Below are 17,413 nucleotides of genomic sequence, written 5' to 3' on the forward strand. Positions count from 1 at the left end.
GGATAGTTCTGTGCTGCTAGAATCGGATTATGCATCTATCACGGATTACATGAGATCGCTGTTTTATTTGTAAGTACTCTCCAAGCATGCTTATGATAGTATTCCAAGGGAGCTATGTTCGACAAATGTTTCATTTCTCCTAAAAAGAAACGGCAGTGCCGGAAGCGACGATATCGCGTTTGATTGGTTGGAAGGTCAAATGGCGAAAATAGGTAACTGTCGTCCTTTGAACCTCTAACCAATCAAACGCGATATCGTCACTTCCGCCACTTCCGTTTATTTTTAGTAGTAACGAAACATTTGTCGAACATAGGTTCCCTGCTTCCGTTTGAATAGACCATTTTACGGTTTACAAACATGTACTGCCGCTTACGTCTATAGCAACTCCCAATCGTACCGTCTTTGCAAGCCTGTCAGTTTTGTCCACGTCACCAGCGCAAGGAAGCATAAACGCCACAAGAAAAGTACAGTTGGAGATTCAACTAGTGCCTTCGGTTGTACAATTTGAAGGGGTTACGAAACAATATCCGGTTGAAATATTTATGACCTTACACGCACGGACCGCCACTGGTTTAGAAGCGTCTCGGTCGTGGTGGAATTGCGAGGATAAAAGAGAACTATTTCTTTCACTCTTGCTTTCGCCAAGTTTGATGACGTGCGCGTGAACGTAGCTTTGTCCTTTGGCACGCTTGTAATTGCATGCACTTGCCCGCATAAGCAGAGACATGGCTGCGGCCAGATGACCTGCTTGCAATCGTCTATAGAGAATTTTGTAGAACCTGTTAGAACCTTGATTAAAAAATAAAAAGTGAACCAGGCATTTGCAGTCATTTTCTCGTGCACTCTTTTGGGTTATTACGCCCTACTTTATGGGTGTTGGTAACCGTGCCTTTTTTATTTTCCTTTCTGGCGGTGATACACACATTTTAGAGGGCGTACTGCCGCAGACATAACGCCCTAATAAAAAGGTGTACAGCGGAATCACTCCCTAATTTAAAGGTGTTCGGAATAACACTGTCCTTTAAGGGTGTTAAGGAAGAACACCCTATTTTAGGGGCGTTAGATATAACGCCCTTTGTTGAGGGCGTTTTGCCACACCCAAATGGGCGTTAGTTAGAGGACAAGTCATTTACACCCACAAGGGTGTTACGATGTTTAGTGTGTACCCAGGTTTCCTTGAACGGCGCTAGCTCCGTGAGCCTGGTTCGGGGTCGTCTCGTTGGAGTGCTGCCATGTCGCTGATGTCCAAAGCGCCGATGAAACACTCATCGCCATCGTCTTTGATACAGGTAGGGCCGGCCTCGACAGGAGCTCTTGACAGACAGTCGGCGTCTTGGTGCTTCCGGCCGGACTTGTACACCACGGTCAAGTCGAACTCCTGCAGTCGTAGGCTCCACCGGGCAAGGCGTCCGGAGGGATCTTTCAGATTCACGAGCCCGCATTAGCGAGTGGTGGTCCGTGACCACGCGAAAAGAAGTTCCATGCAAATATGGGCGAAACTTTGTTATTGCCCAGACGACAGCAAGGCACTCCTTTTCATTTTTTAAGTAGTTCTTCTCCGCCCTAGACAGCGTCCGACTTGCTTATGCAATGACTCGGTCTGCCCCGTGTTGCATTTGGACAAGTCCCGCGCCAAATCCGGTGTTACTGGCGTCCGTGTGGATCTCTATAGTAGCCAACTGGTCGAAATGGCCAAGAATTGGGAGCGTTTGGCGTCTTCGTTTAAGCTCATCGAATGACCGCTGGTGTTCTTCTGTCCATTTATACTTTACGGCGTCCTTCGTAAGGTGCGTCAGCGGTGCGGACAGCTTGGCGAAGTCCCGAACAAAGCGCCTGTACGCAATGAAAATTTTTACACCCTTATTCGTGTAAATGGCTTGTCCTATGGGGAGCACCCTTATTCGTGTAAGAAAACACCCTAGAAAAGGGGTGTAATGTCTCACACACTCAAATAAGGGTTTATGGACAAGTATGCGAGTAGCGAAAGCGGCCGATTAAATGCACGGTTGCGGGCGTCAGTGACAGCATACGACGCATTAGCGTGTGGGCTTCATGCTCCTATCATACAAAAACAGACTAATGAAAAAAAAATGCTTCCGACAGGTGCAGTTGAACTGACAACCTCTCGATAACGGCTCAAACGTCCAACCCACTACACCACCCTCAAGATGCAGAGTTTGTGTTTTACTCCTGCTACTTAAGTCTTCCTAGCACATTTAGACTTCGAGTGGTTTTTTTTTTATTTTCGTCAATTTCAAATTTTTACGAGCATCCCTAGGACTATACTTATACGCCCCTTTTGAAGTATACGCGATCGCGGCTCGATCACGTGTACTTTCCAACCTTTACATCCGGCTGTCCCGCGTGATGGCGCTTTTCTATTTGGCTGCATCGTCCTACACACGAATTGACATTTCCACGTTTGGTCGCATCAACGTACCGAAATTGAATCAATCGGACCACCCCGTGCAGTTCATTAGGACTTTCAAAATATACGTGATTGTGACGATCAGTCGAGATGCATTTATCGCCATTGTTTGTGGTAACAAGGTTCAATTAACTGATCCCTTGGGTTAAGCCGACATTTCACCGATACACCCCTCTCACACCCTGTAGATGTGGGTGTAAAGAGAAAGACGAACACCCTTTTAACACAATTTACGAACCAGATGTACCTGTAGAGTGTCTGAACGGTGTAGGATGGGTGTGAATCGTCCGTACACCCTTGTTACACCCATCAATAATTGAAAATCGTGTAAAAATGGTGTAAGATGGGTGTGTTTTCTAACTCACACCATTCTTACACCCTGTTTACACAATTATGGGTGTTAAAAGTTTTACGGTGTAGTAGGCACAGAGTCCGAGAAATCTTCTCAAGGCATTCTTGTCAGACGGCGGAGTAAACGCAGCTACGGCGCGGGTTTTCTCGGGGGCAGGGAGAACACCTTTATTGTTCACGACGTGGCCAAGGAACTTTACCTCCCTATAGGCGAACCGACACTTTGTTGGCTTGAGTGACAGGCCGGCGGTCTTGATGGCTTGGAGCACGGCTCGAAGTCGTTTCAGGTGCTCGTCGAAATCTCAGGAGCATACCAAAATATCGTCTAGGTAGACGAGGCAGCTCTGCAATTTCAGACCTGCCAGCACGGTGTCCATGACACGCTGGAAGGTGGCTGGTGATGTACAAAGTACGAACGGGATCACTTTGAACTCGTACAGTCCGTCGGGAGTGACGAAGGTAGTTTTCTCGCGGTCGCGTTCGTCGACTTCAATCTGCCAGTAGCCACTCTTCAGGTCCATTGACGAAAAATAACGGGAGTGGCGCAGTCGTTCTAGCGTATCGTCAATGCGGGGCACCATATACACGCCCTTCTTAGTAACGGCGTTCAGTCAACGATAGTGTACGCAGAATTTCGGAGTTCCATCCTTCTTTACAAGGATGACTGGGGACGCCCATTGACTTCTTGATGGTTGAATGAAGTCGTCGTCGAGCATTTCCGGCACTTGATCTTGAAACACCTTCCTTTCCTTTAAGGATACTCGACACGGCGACTGGTGGACAGGGAGCGCGTCGTCGTCGGTAATAATGCGATGTTTCGCTATTGTTGTTTGCCGAACTTTCGACGACGTGGCGAAACAGTATTCGGCAAAGAGATCAACCAGTTGCCGGTGCTTAGGAGCTGGGAGCTCGGGGTCAATGTGGAGCTGCGGCGGCGACGTGCTCTTCTGCTGTGACGGCGAGGTTTCTTCAGAGATTGCGTTGACCACGACTGGCGCCTGAAGCACTTCGACGTGGCCCACGGTGGCACCCTTCGTTAGGTGCTGCGGTTGCTCTCAAAAGTTTGTCACGAGAACAGCCGTAGGTCTTTCTTGGAGATCCGTTACGCCTCGTGGGACGCCAATTACTTTTTCAAGGAGCGGTTGGACGTTGCCTTCCACAAGAGCTTCACCGTGCATGGCTGCGTCGGTTATGACGGTGACGAAAACACTCGACCGCGGCGGCAGGTTCACATGTTCGGCAATAACTCGGATCGCGGTTTACGTCGTGTTGGTCTCCTCCAGCGGCAGAACAGGCTTTCGCAGCGTCAAGTTGTTTGCACCGAGGTCGATGACGGCGCTATACTCGCAGAGAAAGTCCATTCTGAGAATAACGTCTCTCGCACAGTCTTGCAGAATGACAAACTTTACAGAGCACGCCTCACCGTGGATCTCGACACGAGCAGTGCATCCTCCAACTGGTGTAATGAGGTGTCCCCCGGCGGTACGTATTTGAGTTCCATCCCACGGCGTCATGACTTTTCGAAGGCGGCGGGAGAGCCTCCCACTCAAGATTGAGTAGTGTGCTCCGGTGTCCAGGAGTGCTGATGCGCAGTGGCCGTCAATGACGACGTTTAGGTTATTGGACACCGTTGCAGGGGCGTAGTTGCGATGCGTGGCGTCGAGAGACTGGGACCGCTCCGGCGTTCTTGGAGGCTCTTTACTTCGGTCGTTTTCGTCAACGCCACCTCGAGGCGTTGCCGCACTTAAATTTCCCGGCGACGCAGCGGACACAGGGTCTCTCGGCGGGGTCGTGGCGCTGGAGGCGCTGAACGTCGTGGCGATGGGGAGCGGGATCCACGGCGGAGAGACGGTGCTGAGGTTGGCGGACGTCGGAGGTACTCCTCCATGTCGCGAGGGCGTTCGCCGTATTTCGGGCGTGGATCGTTCGGGCGGAACCCACGCAGGCCCATTTGCCGGTAGGAATAACGGCGGCAGATATGGTCGGCCTCCCCGCAGTGGTAGCAAATGGGTCGTCGATCCGCTGTCCTCCACACGTCGGCTTTGCTCGGGGCCGGCTGTCCTCGGCGGCCGTACTGACGTCCTTCGTCGTTGCGTCGGGGGTACGCCTACGTTGGTCGGTCTCGACACGGCGCCACCGGGTAATTTTGAGCAGTTGGCGGCGGTCGTGGGGCCTCTGCGGTGTAGGTCAGCGTCGGCTCATCGGCTGCGGCCACGGTGACAGGGGCTTCCGGAAGGAACGCTTGCTGAACCTCGTTCCGAACAACCTCAGCAATGGAGATTGAGGCCGGGCGCTCAGCCGTCGGCAGAAGCTTCTTAAGCTCCTCCCGGACGACCTAGCGAATGAGCTCTCGAATGCTGGGTTGCCGTGGGCAAGGTCGCAAGGGGACTGCGGAACCACGCTGACGCCGGGTAGCCTCTGGTAGTGGCTGGCTCGGGCCTGCAGAGCACGCTCGATGTTCGTCGCCTCCGCGACAAATCCTTGAACGGTCATCGGTGGGTTGCGTACGTGTCCACCAAAGATGTCGTGGTTCACGCCACGCATAAAATTGCGGAGCTTCTTTCCCTCGGTGGCCTGAGGGTCGGCGCGGGAGCTCAGGCGAAGCACGTCTTCCACAAAGCTCGTGACGCTTTCATTGGGGCTCTGGGTCCTCGATTGCAGCAGGTCTTCGGCCCTCTCTTTTCGGTGTTGACTGGCGAGTGTTCAGGTGAGCTCGTTCTTGCAAAGGTCCCACGAGGTCAACGAAGCTTCCTGGTTTTTGAACCACCGCCTTGCAGTTGCTTCAGCGAGAAATAGAGGTTTTTCAGGCGCTGTTCGTCACTCCACTCGTTGTGACGAGCCACGCGTTTGTACTGGTTGATCCAGTCTTCAACGTCCTCGTAGATCTTGCCGAGGAAGGGAGCAGGTGTCCGCGAAGCGACAAACAGGACGACGACGGGCGGGGTCGTCATGGTCGGGATATTGTCCTTCCGTTGCTCGGGCAAGAGACCAAGTTCGGGGGACTGACGTCTGGTACGACGGCTTCTTCCGGCTTCGGCGTCTTCGACGAAGGGTTGCCTTCCGGGGCGCGTATTTCCAAAACCTGGCCATTCCAGATCTGCCGCGGAGCGGCGTGCTCTGATTGGCCAGATTACTGCCGCACAAAATATTGACGGCGACGCACATACGGCGCCGGTCGCCGGCAGGAGCGTCTGCTACACTCGGGCTCCGGTGGATACTTTGGTGCCGTGGTCCGTGGTGACTTAGTGGACGCGTTGTTTCATCTGCCAGTGCATATCCATTGAGTTATTCCGCATATCACGCGCATAAAAGTCGGTAGCAGAAGTTTCGAGCATGCCGATGTCCACAGTTCGACTGCTCCAACCTCGGCGATTCTCTACCCAAGCTCGAATGAAGTAGGCCTCGCTGCTCTGTTCCGTAATTGAAACCGTGTACACGTGGAGTGCTTGCAGTGCTAATGCGCAGTGCTTTTCAACCATAATTCAAGAAGCGAGAACGATAGCCCTGCACAGCGTGTGTGGCTGGTGTCAACGTTTTCCGTGTGGCTCTTATCAAAGTAAGCCTTGTCGCCTTCCTACGCGCCCGCGTAGCGCCCGCAATCCTGTCAATCGTACTGCTCACTTAATTCGCTGTTTTTCTTGCTCTGAAACGCTATGCAGATTTTATATCCACTTCAATGCTTCACAGCTGAATGAACACTTGTTTGTCGCTGAACAAAATTGCCATGAACGGATTTACTTCCGCGGTTTTACGCCCCGCAAGTGTTTACTTTTTCTGCCGTATTTTCACGTTTTATTGCACAGACTGCTTCGATTTGTACCAGTTTTAGGCTATTTGGCGCATACCAAGTTTTGTGAAATTAAAAGGACGCGAATTGGTTTCAAGCTGTTTGTTTCTTACGCCTATCATTACTTCACGTCGTGTTATTTTGATCAGCACTGGAGGTGAGCTCGGACTGCTCCAATAAGTCCTTTTCCTGGTGCCTTTTTGTTCACTGTTCCCTTCTCTGCACTTGATACATAGGTATGCCACCTGCCCTTTCAGCCTGTGGAGGTCCATAGGAATTAGAACGGAAGCATTAAAGCCATCTTCAGAATTACTTGTGCATTAAATCCTGTTACCAACGGGACATTCTTGTGTGAATCCAAAGTCCATGCTATTGAGAGCTTCTCCATGCTAGTGATAGACTCCAGCTACAATCTAGTTTTGCCATCTTTATTTCGGTCCCATCAATTTCCAGCTGCTGATGTCATCAATGTGTAATGCTGAAGTTCTAAAGGTCCCATAAATTACAGGCAGATCCAGACAATCCAGGACACTGAGCACAACGAATGCAATGCTGCTGGTTCTCACGACCAGCGACTTATACGCACACACCCTTAACATGCCCCAGGCCGAGTCCCTAATAACTGCGTCCCACTAGAGCGACAGACGACAATGAGCGACATACAACACCGACAAACAGCCCATTTGTCGGAGTCCGCTGTCCCACCTGGCGGACACGACACAGAAAAAGGGGACAAGGAAACTTGTTTCCTAGTGGGACTGGAGTTGTCAACAAAACACTTCAAAATACAGAGACAGAGCATCGCGACGCGGTTTTCGCATTTCTCTCTTTGGCCGTAAAACGCACCGACAAACACGGTGAAAGTGGAGACGATTACTTTATTTCTTGTTTAAAGCTTCTGCTTGTCTTCATTTGCCATTGGCGACTTTATGAAAACAGTCGTGACAATCGACACCCAACTTTTTCCAAACTAGAATTTCTCAATCGTTCCTCTTTTGGGTCGTTCGAAGCATTCCATATGGGCACCACGGAATTTCAAGTCGATTTGAGGACGTTTTTAATTTCATATCCGAATGACCGAGGGCAGGCGTTTTATGGGGGACAATACAGGGGTAGTTTTATGGGGGACAATCACAGAACAGATGACAAGTCTCTCGTTTTGCCGGAATGGCTTGCCGCAGAACTGGTGGAACGTCGTGTCCTACTTCGTGGTGAGCGGTCTTACTTTGGTCAGTCCTCGCACATGGGTGTATCCATCCTGATGCAGGGGCGTAGACTTCGGCATCTTGAAGCACCAACCGCGCGCCAAGTTTTCGCGAGCAAAACCAGCCGCAGCAAATTCCCTTTTGCAACACGACATCTAGCAAGCAAGCCGTGCCCACGACTACTACGAGCAATCCAGGAATCGGAACTGCGGGAGCAGGAACGATCAGTGGCCGCCAAGGACTGAGTCACGGGAGGAATGGGAGGAAGGGTAGGAGGAGGGTGGGGAAGACAGCAAGAGAAGGCACAAGCGGGCGAGAAAATTAAGTTTGTCCCTGACCGATGTTCCTCGGAGGGCCTGCTTGCTGCGGCGTTTGTCGCGGGTGTTGGTCATTACAGTGGAACAGCATCAGCAACACAAAACTTTGTGGTGTTGCAGGACAAAAATCGGTATTTGTCGCTGTAGTGCCTAGGTGGCCAGGCTAACCTGGCCTAAGAGCCACAAACAGAACTACGAAACTTTCAAGAGCCGCGAGGGGGGGGGGGGACTTTTGTCTACAGCAATTAACGAAGCTCGAACTACTTTCAATCTATCCGAGTCAAAAGCAGTAGAACTGTACGTAAGGTAGCAGTAGCACAAGACTATCAAACTGTAACCTGTCTTTCGACTTAAAACGCGTTCCATTTATTTTTTTGGGGAAGTGCTCGTGTGATCGGGAGGGAGGCGGGCGAGGGGAAGGAGGGGGGGGGGGGGAGGGAACCGCGAGCTGCACTTTAACACGCGAAGTCGCGAGCCGCAGCTTGGCCACCCCTGCTCTAATGGGACGACGCTATAAGAATTTTCTACTCAAAGTATGCAAATCTACGCTATATATCCCTCGGGAGGCCTTTCCCAGAATTAGCAACACCTTCCCAGATTGACAATCATGGATGAACCCCTGGTCTCAATCCTGGCAGTGTTACAGCAGGGGAAGGTGAGCACTGAAGATGCCTGTTCTGCTGCGACTCACTAGCAAGTCAGTCGCGGGAGATTCAAGGAACTCCAAGTTGGGACGCTGCAACCAAAGCAACATTTTCCCCCCTCTGCTTGGTCCCTTTGCTGGAACTTCTAGAACGAGCCACACCGGGATCAAGACAATCTGCACCAGTACATGGCAGCTCCTATGACCCATCTTGTAACGCCTTCATCTCAACCGCCATTCTCCAGCAGTTCTTTTAGGCACAGTTTTCAGAAGGTAATCAAAAGAGCATGCACAAGCTACGTCAGAGGTCCAGGCGCAGTTCAAGGTCTTGCATCCGAGAAATATTTCTCGACAGTCACCACATGTGTTGATGAACACCAGTGTTGCAGGCAATCATCTGCCAAGAAACCACACTTGATCATGCAGACGCTTGCTTCCCAGAGGTTGATTGCCCAGAACCGGATGGTGCAGCTTGATCCTGCCCGTCAACCAGGCCTTTGGCACGTTCCCTCTGTGTAGCATTGCAGATGCTTGAAGTAGACTGTAGACTGCCTGCCTGATGGGGAAAGGAAGACCAAGCAATCAATTCAAGCCACTCTTGAACCAATGTGCAGAAAAGGAAATTCAAACATGGAGATATGAAACATGCTGTAGTCAAGACAGATTGTAGGTCGCTATGCTTGTTCTGGGTCTGTCTTGATCAATCCATTAAGTGGGAGTCGGAGACTCGCCCTTTTAAAGGGCCCCTGAAAAAGAAAAGAAAAAGTGTATTTTTTAACAATCTATAGTCGGTGACAGGTCAAGAACGAAGTGGATACTCCTCCCACCTCGTTCCACTTTAGCAGTGCGAACTCTGGAGAGGAGGCGACCTCCTCTCCATTGTTTACTCCGCTGAAGTGGAAAGGGGTGGGAGGAGCTTCCACTTCGTTCTTGACCTGTCACCGACTATAGTTGGGACACGCGTGTCAAAAAAAAAATTTTACGCGAGGAAAAATATTTTTTAGAGCAATATTCACGGCGCAAGACGCGATTTAGTCGGCAGTCACGTCCCTAACGGCTTGTTTTCTCTCTCTGCATTTCAGGCGCATGGAGCAGAGGTCGATCGCCTTCGCCTTCACGACCAAGATGTAATTTTGGAATGACCCATGACGTCATGGACTTCGCGCACAATTTCAATTAAATCTCTCGCAAGCAATATTGCTCTAAAAAACTTTTTTTTTTCGTAAACCTTTTTTTTAGCACATGTGTCCCACTAGACTGTTTAAAAAGAAACTTGTTTTGCTCTTCAGGGTCCTTTAAGTTAGCCACAAAGTTACTTCCCACCCTACCGAAAAATCCTGTATAACTTTTCACTATCAGGATTATGGAACCGGAAATTTCTTTCTGGAAACCCGAAATCCAGATTGCAGACAAAGGAATAATTTCTGAAAACCTAAATTCCAGATAGAATCCGGATAGAATCCAGATAGATTTCCGGTTCCATAATCCGGATAGCGAAAACTTATACCGGATTTTTCGGTAGGGCAACCAGCAAGTTATCCCTTGAGGTCCTGCTGCGTGCTACCTTAGGAAGAAAGTTGAAGATGGGAAATTTGCATCAGAATGAGCAAGAATGCCTTCCAAGGCGAAAAGCATTGACGTGCACGCTCCGCCAAAGCTACATTTCACCAAAATGTAATGAATTTATGCCTACATTGCACCATAAGGGAGTTTTCGTTCCTAACTACCGAAACTAATAGTTCAGGCGTCGCAGTACTGCCATATTGTTCCTGTAACATTGTGCAAATCGTTCAGAACTTCCGGTTATCGCTTAGAATAACGTGTGGTTTGATTTGATTTACACACCGAACATGACTCAGTATTCGGATGTTTCGTGATCTCTCTCATTGTACGTGGTATGTTCGGGCAGTCTAATTATCTCCATTGAGTGCGCTTCTCACACCATGCACTGCTGCACTGCCGAGAAGCTACACCCGTAGCTACTCGGGAGTAGGCATTGCAATTCTGCATATGTCGCTTTGCCGCAGCGCAGCCTTGTCTTAAAGGGGCACTAAAGTGCTTTTTGTGATCCTCGTTTTATTGTTATAACTCAATCTACAAGCACTAACCATCCTCAAAAAAAAAAAAAAAATTACATTCATCTGCGGTCGATTTGCATACTAAAACAATTGATCAAAATTCTCGACACTTAGCATCAGCGCAGAATGACAGATGGCGCTACCGAACCTTGGTGAATATGGTCAAACAACGGACGGCACGTGTCGGCCACTCGCGAGTGATTGAGTCCATCGTGGACGAGGTGCCGACCAGTCGTGCACGTCCACGCGGGAACCCATCGCTCGCGAGTGGCTGACGTGCGCTGCCCGTCGCTCGACCATATTCAGCAAGGTTCGGTAGCACCATCTGTCATTCTGCGACAATGGTAAGTGTCTGGAACCATCACTTTCTTAAGATACGAATCGACCGCAGATGAATGTAACTTCTGGTTTTTTAGGATGATCAGTGCTCGTACATTGAGGTATGACCATAGAACGAGACTCTCAAAACACGCTTTAGTGCCCCATTAAAGGGATACCGAACCGAAATTCGGATTTCGCAAAATAAGGACGCATGAGAGTTGAACAAGACGCTGGCAACTCCAAAACATGACTCGTACTTCAGTATCTCCAACAGATGGCCGCACTTTTGGAAAAAAAAAAAGGCGCAATCAAACGAGGTTTTTGACGTCATTGTCCTCCGGCAGAATTTCAGAATGAGGGGAAGCGGCATCGCTTCTCTCCTCCTTGCTTCGGTTCACTAGCTCGAAGAGACGTAGCGAGAAGGAAAGGGATTGGGAATCGTGACGTGACTTGTCTCGTCGGCTGTGTTCACTCGCACACTTCTTTTCCAAAAATACAGAGATCCGATCCGTTAGAGGCATCGCTGCATGACTGTTGTTTCGGGGTTTTGCAGCGTCCCGCCTATCTGTCCACCCTTGTTTTGTGAGCTCGAAATTTCTGTTCACTATCCCTTTAAGAGTAAAAGCACTATTCCAGGGTGAAAGGTGGACAACAAAGCATGAATTAGAAAAATAAATATATATGTGAAAGGAAAGGGAACTTGGTGAATGCTGATGTGATATTTACCTTACACTAAACTTTGCTATATAAAAATCCGGTTAGTCTATATCAGGGGTGGCCAAACTGCGGCTCATCACGGGTCCAAGTGTGGCTCGCTGGTTTTGGGTAAGCATGCCGCCCTACCCCTCCTGTGTTTCAAAGCCGAACAGACTTTTAGAATTAAAAAAAAAAAAAAACTCACAGACTTGGCAGCCTTGTATTACACAACGTAGATACAGCTGGACTGGTCTTTAACACATTAATGCGTCCGGTGACACTGTTTCCTTTATCGTCCTAGAGAAAATTTCGAACCGTATACGCATAATAGACGTCGGGGGCAGTGGCTGGCTAGCAAACCAGCCGAAGCTTTCATTTCTGCTGAGCGGTTAAAGTGACATTCTGCTGCTTGCTGTTATTTGTTGTAGTCAACAATTATACTTGTTCCTTTTTAAAAACACTGTTCCCTCCATATAACCCTTTTTTTTTTAAGTAGCCTTTTTTCCTTTACTTTCCCGTGGCTCTTCGAACCTTTGTCGTTTTGCCTGCGGCTCTAACCCCATGTCACTTTGGCCACCCCTGGCCTATATGATAGACGATGACACCTTGAAAATATTACACACAATTCCTTTATGTGGTTAGCATACTAATTTAATGATGCCTGCTTATCCAAAAGTGCTCATCAGTGAGTAAATAATAATCGTCCCCAGAGCCCGACCTGTATTTCTGGGGGTGTGCTGTGTAGTATGTCATTTATATATGTCAAGACTGACTCCAAAACAGAACTGTGAGCTGGCAGAGGGTTTGCAACATTACCATTGCTTTCCAGACTTAGGCTTCAATTTGTTAGGTGGGAATCAATCCAGTTAGTTATTGCTGGTTCCATCTTAAATGTTTTGATTCTGGTCACAGGTCTCCAATGTGGCACTCAATAAGAGGCCTCATATAAGCCTAAAAACCATATAAACCTGCTCTCTGTCATTTAGTGCTAATGCAATGAGCTGTTTCCTATGCTCTGTTCACCACCAAGTTGACAGTGCGATGGGAGCAACACATTCACTGGACCTATCGACCGCCTTCCACTCGTCTCCGGACCCTGCTCCGGACGCATGGATGTAGGCGGGGGAATGTGATCAGATGGCAAATGATGGGCGTACAACTGGTCCAGCAAGCACGTAGCTTCCAATGCACCGTCAGCTTAGGGGTGAGCGGAGTATACCAGTTCTGGGACTGTACATAGGCCAGGTCAGGAAATGAGATACTATTAATTCTCTCATGAGCTACAAACAACGGAACTAAATAGCCATAAAACCTTTATCCACGACGACACATACGTAGCGCCCGAAACGAAGGTTTGGGATCGCGGTAGGTGATACCATTAAATGACAAAGCAGTACAACATCATGCTTGTGTTTAATATATGTTAAAGTGGCTGGTGGTTCTGCAATAACCCGCACATTCAGAAACGGCCAATGTTCCCGTCATGTAGCCGACATGTAGCCGGGATGCGGCAATATCTTTTGTAAGCTGGCAGAAACGGCCAATGTTGCCTTCATGTAGCCGGGATGCCGCAATATTGGTTGGACGCTGGCAAAAAATGGCCAATGTTGCCGTCATGTAGCCAGTTTAGTGCCGGCATCATGAATGCTGGCTCTAGACTGGTCAAGCTGGGCCCATATGGGGCCACCTTAACCATGCTGAGACCAATGTCGGCACAATATCTTGTGCTGCCTGGACCGATTGTAAATAATCTTGCAACACACCGACTTTAATCTTGTAACATGCCGACTGTAAATAATCTTGTAAGATATCGATTGTAAATAATCTTGTGACATAACAAAAAGAAATACAATCATGAAACGTGAGCTGACCTCGACAGAATATGAACACGCATTCGTTCACCTTTCAATGTACAGACTGTATAAGGAATCTGCTCATTATTTCTACGATTTATGCTAAGACTGAATGTGTTGAACATACAATGTGATTAGAACCTTCCTGTGCGGTGATGTATGAGTGTCCTCTCCTGTTACTGTACAAGTCTCGCGCTGTACCTTGATTGCTCTACACCGGAACTTTGACTTTTGTATAGCAACCCATAACGTATGCCTTTCTAGTGCTATCTTTCTTTCTTTTCCCCTTCCCATGCTGAGTAGCCAGCCGGAATGCATTTTCTGGCTAACCTCTCTTGCAATTCCCCAAATAAAAAAAAAAAAAAAAAAAAAAAAAGGAGATCGGTGCGCGTGATTCGGGAAATTCGGTGGTGCTAGAGGTTGAAGAAGAGAAAGTTACATAAAAAGAGTTGTCAGCCAGCGCGGTTTGCTTGAATTTTGCTTTATTTTTCGTGTGTAAGGTGTGAGTGTTGTTTGCTATAGTGCGCTGTGGTGTGTGTAATAATGTGCAACCAACTCGCCCAAGCTGCTACGTTAACAAGATACATTTCTTTGTACATCGGGCCTTTCTCCGCATCTCTCCTGGACCCGAAGTTTCCTTGTCACCTGGATTGCCATTAGCGTGTGTCAGGCAAGATCCTTCGGATATTGTATCCGCAACAAGTTGATACCACCTGAGGTAAAAGCCCTTTTTGGAATCTTCGGCCCATCAGTCGGCCACGGCACTCGAATGTGCAAGATACTACAATCGGAATGGCATAGACAGACACGTTTTTACCGGACTTCTCATTACGTGAGCCTATGCAACCTTCCGTTTGGGAGGAGCATTTGGCGTGAGCACTCTGTCCACGCCGATCGCCTAACAGAACATTTATGGCGACTTACTTTGAGACATCTCCGCAATCTCACAACCAAAAAGGTGAAAGGTCCCAGCAATCTTGTGCATGTCATAGGTGACATTCATCTCCCCCAGGCTGTGCAGTGTTCTCAGTCTTGATCCCAAATTTGCTGTGGAACCAAAGAGGTCACCACAAGAAATGCCATCGTTTGTCCGCCAGGTCTCGCGCCGTGCTCCTGAGTTGGAAGTCGACCGGGTTACATCTGAAGGAGTTGACCTTCTACTCCGACAAGAACACCAGGCCTCTTCTAGATCTACCAGGAGGGTGGTTAAATATCTACAAAAGAATTCCTTATTCCTTTTGCCTGCCTACAAAGAAGGAGGCTTTGCTGTTATGCACCAAGATATGTTTGGGACAAAAGCCATCTCAGCGATTGAGTCAGTTTTTCAATGTCACGAAGATGTCTCCCTGAGTAAGGCCAAAAAATATGCTAGACAATCGGGCCAGTCGTATGAACTGAAAAATCTTTGCACCCAGATCAATCGCAACAAGTTGCTATGCCTCAGTGTATTTTTCAGTGCCAAAACCAATAAACACGGTTACCCCTTCAGAGTCATTGTATTCGAAAAGGGAACCTGGCAAAAATCACTGGCCCTTTCTCTTAAAGAAAAGGTAAACCTTCTTGCAATTCACGACCCTTTCTTAATTAAGAGTTCTAACGAGGTCATCCAATTCCTGTCACAGCAGAGTTATGATCACCAAGAAGCTTTTTCCATCGACATAAAATACCTATACTATGAATTGCCCCAGGACGGCCTTTTGCGATGTGTAGAAGAGAGTATTGATTCGTTTGGTGGCATAGCGTTCCGAAATTCCGCGGGTATTTCCGAAGACAATTTTCTACATCTACTCTCGGTTTATCTACACTCGACCTTTATTACCTGGAAAGAAAAAAACGTATCTACAGTAGAAAGGTGATTGCATTGGGTCGTGCATGGCTCCAGTGCTAAGTGATCTCTATATCGCCCACCAAGACAGAATCTTGAACACTTGAGGGTCTAGAGTATTTCGGTACGTCGATGATTATTTGATCATTCTTGACGCCGAGAACAGTAATGTTCCAACCAGTGTTACCGGTGATCTATCAGCTTTTAAAAAGTGCCTAAAACCACTGGAAATCACTCATGAGCTTCCGGAAGAAAGATCAATCCGATTCATCGATCTCAGGCTCAATTTACAACACACTCATATATGCTGGAAATATGAGCCAAGGGGTAAAAAACCAATTCTTACAATTCGGCACATTCAAGCTGGTAAAAAGAGGAATCGTCAAATTATGTCCAAAATCCTGCGAGCACTCTATTTCAATAAGCTTTGATGCCCAAATTTCCAGATTAACATCCGCCGGATACCCCACGTCATTATTAACATCGATATCTGAGAGCATTTTGAAAACAAAAAAGAAGAGCATATGTCACACCAAGAGGCAGAGAAAGATTTACGAGACCTATCGTTCTTCCATACTTCCACAGGTTCTCCCATGGCATCAAAAAAAATTACCAAGAAGTTCAACATCACTGTCGTCTTCACTGCTCCCAATAAGCTTGGAAACTTGTGTAAACAAGTCAACTCGCCTGATTCCCACCGAACAGTATGCTGCACCAAAAACCATCAGAACAGCTTCGTTGAGTGAGCCGATGAAGTGGTGTACTCATTTCCCCTTTTTTCGTGCGGGAAAGTGTACATAGGTCACACCGGACGATGCCTTACTGATAGGCTCCGTGAACACAAAACCAACAGCACCGAGCCAACTCAGGGCATCTAGGCATACACTGCCGGGATTGTGAATGCGACGTTCACCTGCCATCCTGCACAATTTAGGAGGAACAGTAACCAATTAACACGAGAAATTATCGAAACAGAACATATCGCCAGGAAGTATAACAACCGTATTAGTACACGATCTTTACACCTGACAGAAAAAGAGAAAAACATTTTAGGCATCTAGGAGATCGGTGCGCGTGATTTGGGAAATTCGGTGGTGCTAGAGTTTGAAGAAGACAAAGTTATATAAAAAGAAAAAAAAAATTGGGTTGTGTGTGTGTTTATACAGCCTAGAACTTGGTCTGCCTCACAGGGGCGACGAGTCTCCCAGCTGTAGATGAGAAATTTAGCCAGTGCGGTACAAACCGCTAGCCTGGGGTCTTTAACGTGCGTCACGCAGTAGTGATACACGACCGCACGCCGGTACGATGCTCATCCAGATCGAAACGGGCAGGGGTGGGGCTCGAACCCAGGATCCCTGGGTTCTGCAGCGCGAGCTTTCGCTCCACGTGCTCCGAGCTGGTGTGCGCTAGACCACTCGGCCACCGATCCCCCCCTATATAAAAAGAGTTGTCAGTCAGCGCGGTTTGTTCGAATGTTGCTTTATTTTTCGTGTGTAAGGTGTGAGTGTTGTTTGCTATAGTGCGCTGTGGTGTGTGTAATAATGCGAATGAGACGTCCATCATTTCACACTACAGGGTGCGGCCGTAAAAACTTTCACATTTGGCACGCCTAGCAAAAATCAAATTTCAAACATACATGCCTGAAATTGGGCACACGAACGTCGTTTATTCCAAAGGTTTTTGCCTATTTTTTTCAGACGTCAACTCGGGAGTACCGAATTATTAGAAAGATAACAAAAATGGCAGACGTGCATTTTCTACGCCCGCTCGCCGTCTGCTATCTGGTTCGCGACGCCACTCCCAGGTGGCGCACTGAACGCAAAAACGCGGGCAAGGCCGCACGAAAGGCCGGTGTCGGGCGAGATAATCGCGATAAAAAGTGATTTCAACGAAATATATGAACGATTGT

Source organism: Ixodes scapularis, unplaced genomic scaffold (genome assembly GCF_016920785.2).
Source record: "Ixodes scapularis isolate PalLabHiFi unplaced genomic scaffold, ASM1692078v2 PGA_scaffold3__209_contigs__length_174095766, whole genome shotgun sequence".
Lineage (NCBI taxonomy): Eukaryota > Metazoa > Arthropoda > Arachnida > Ixodida > Ixodidae > Ixodes > Ixodes scapularis.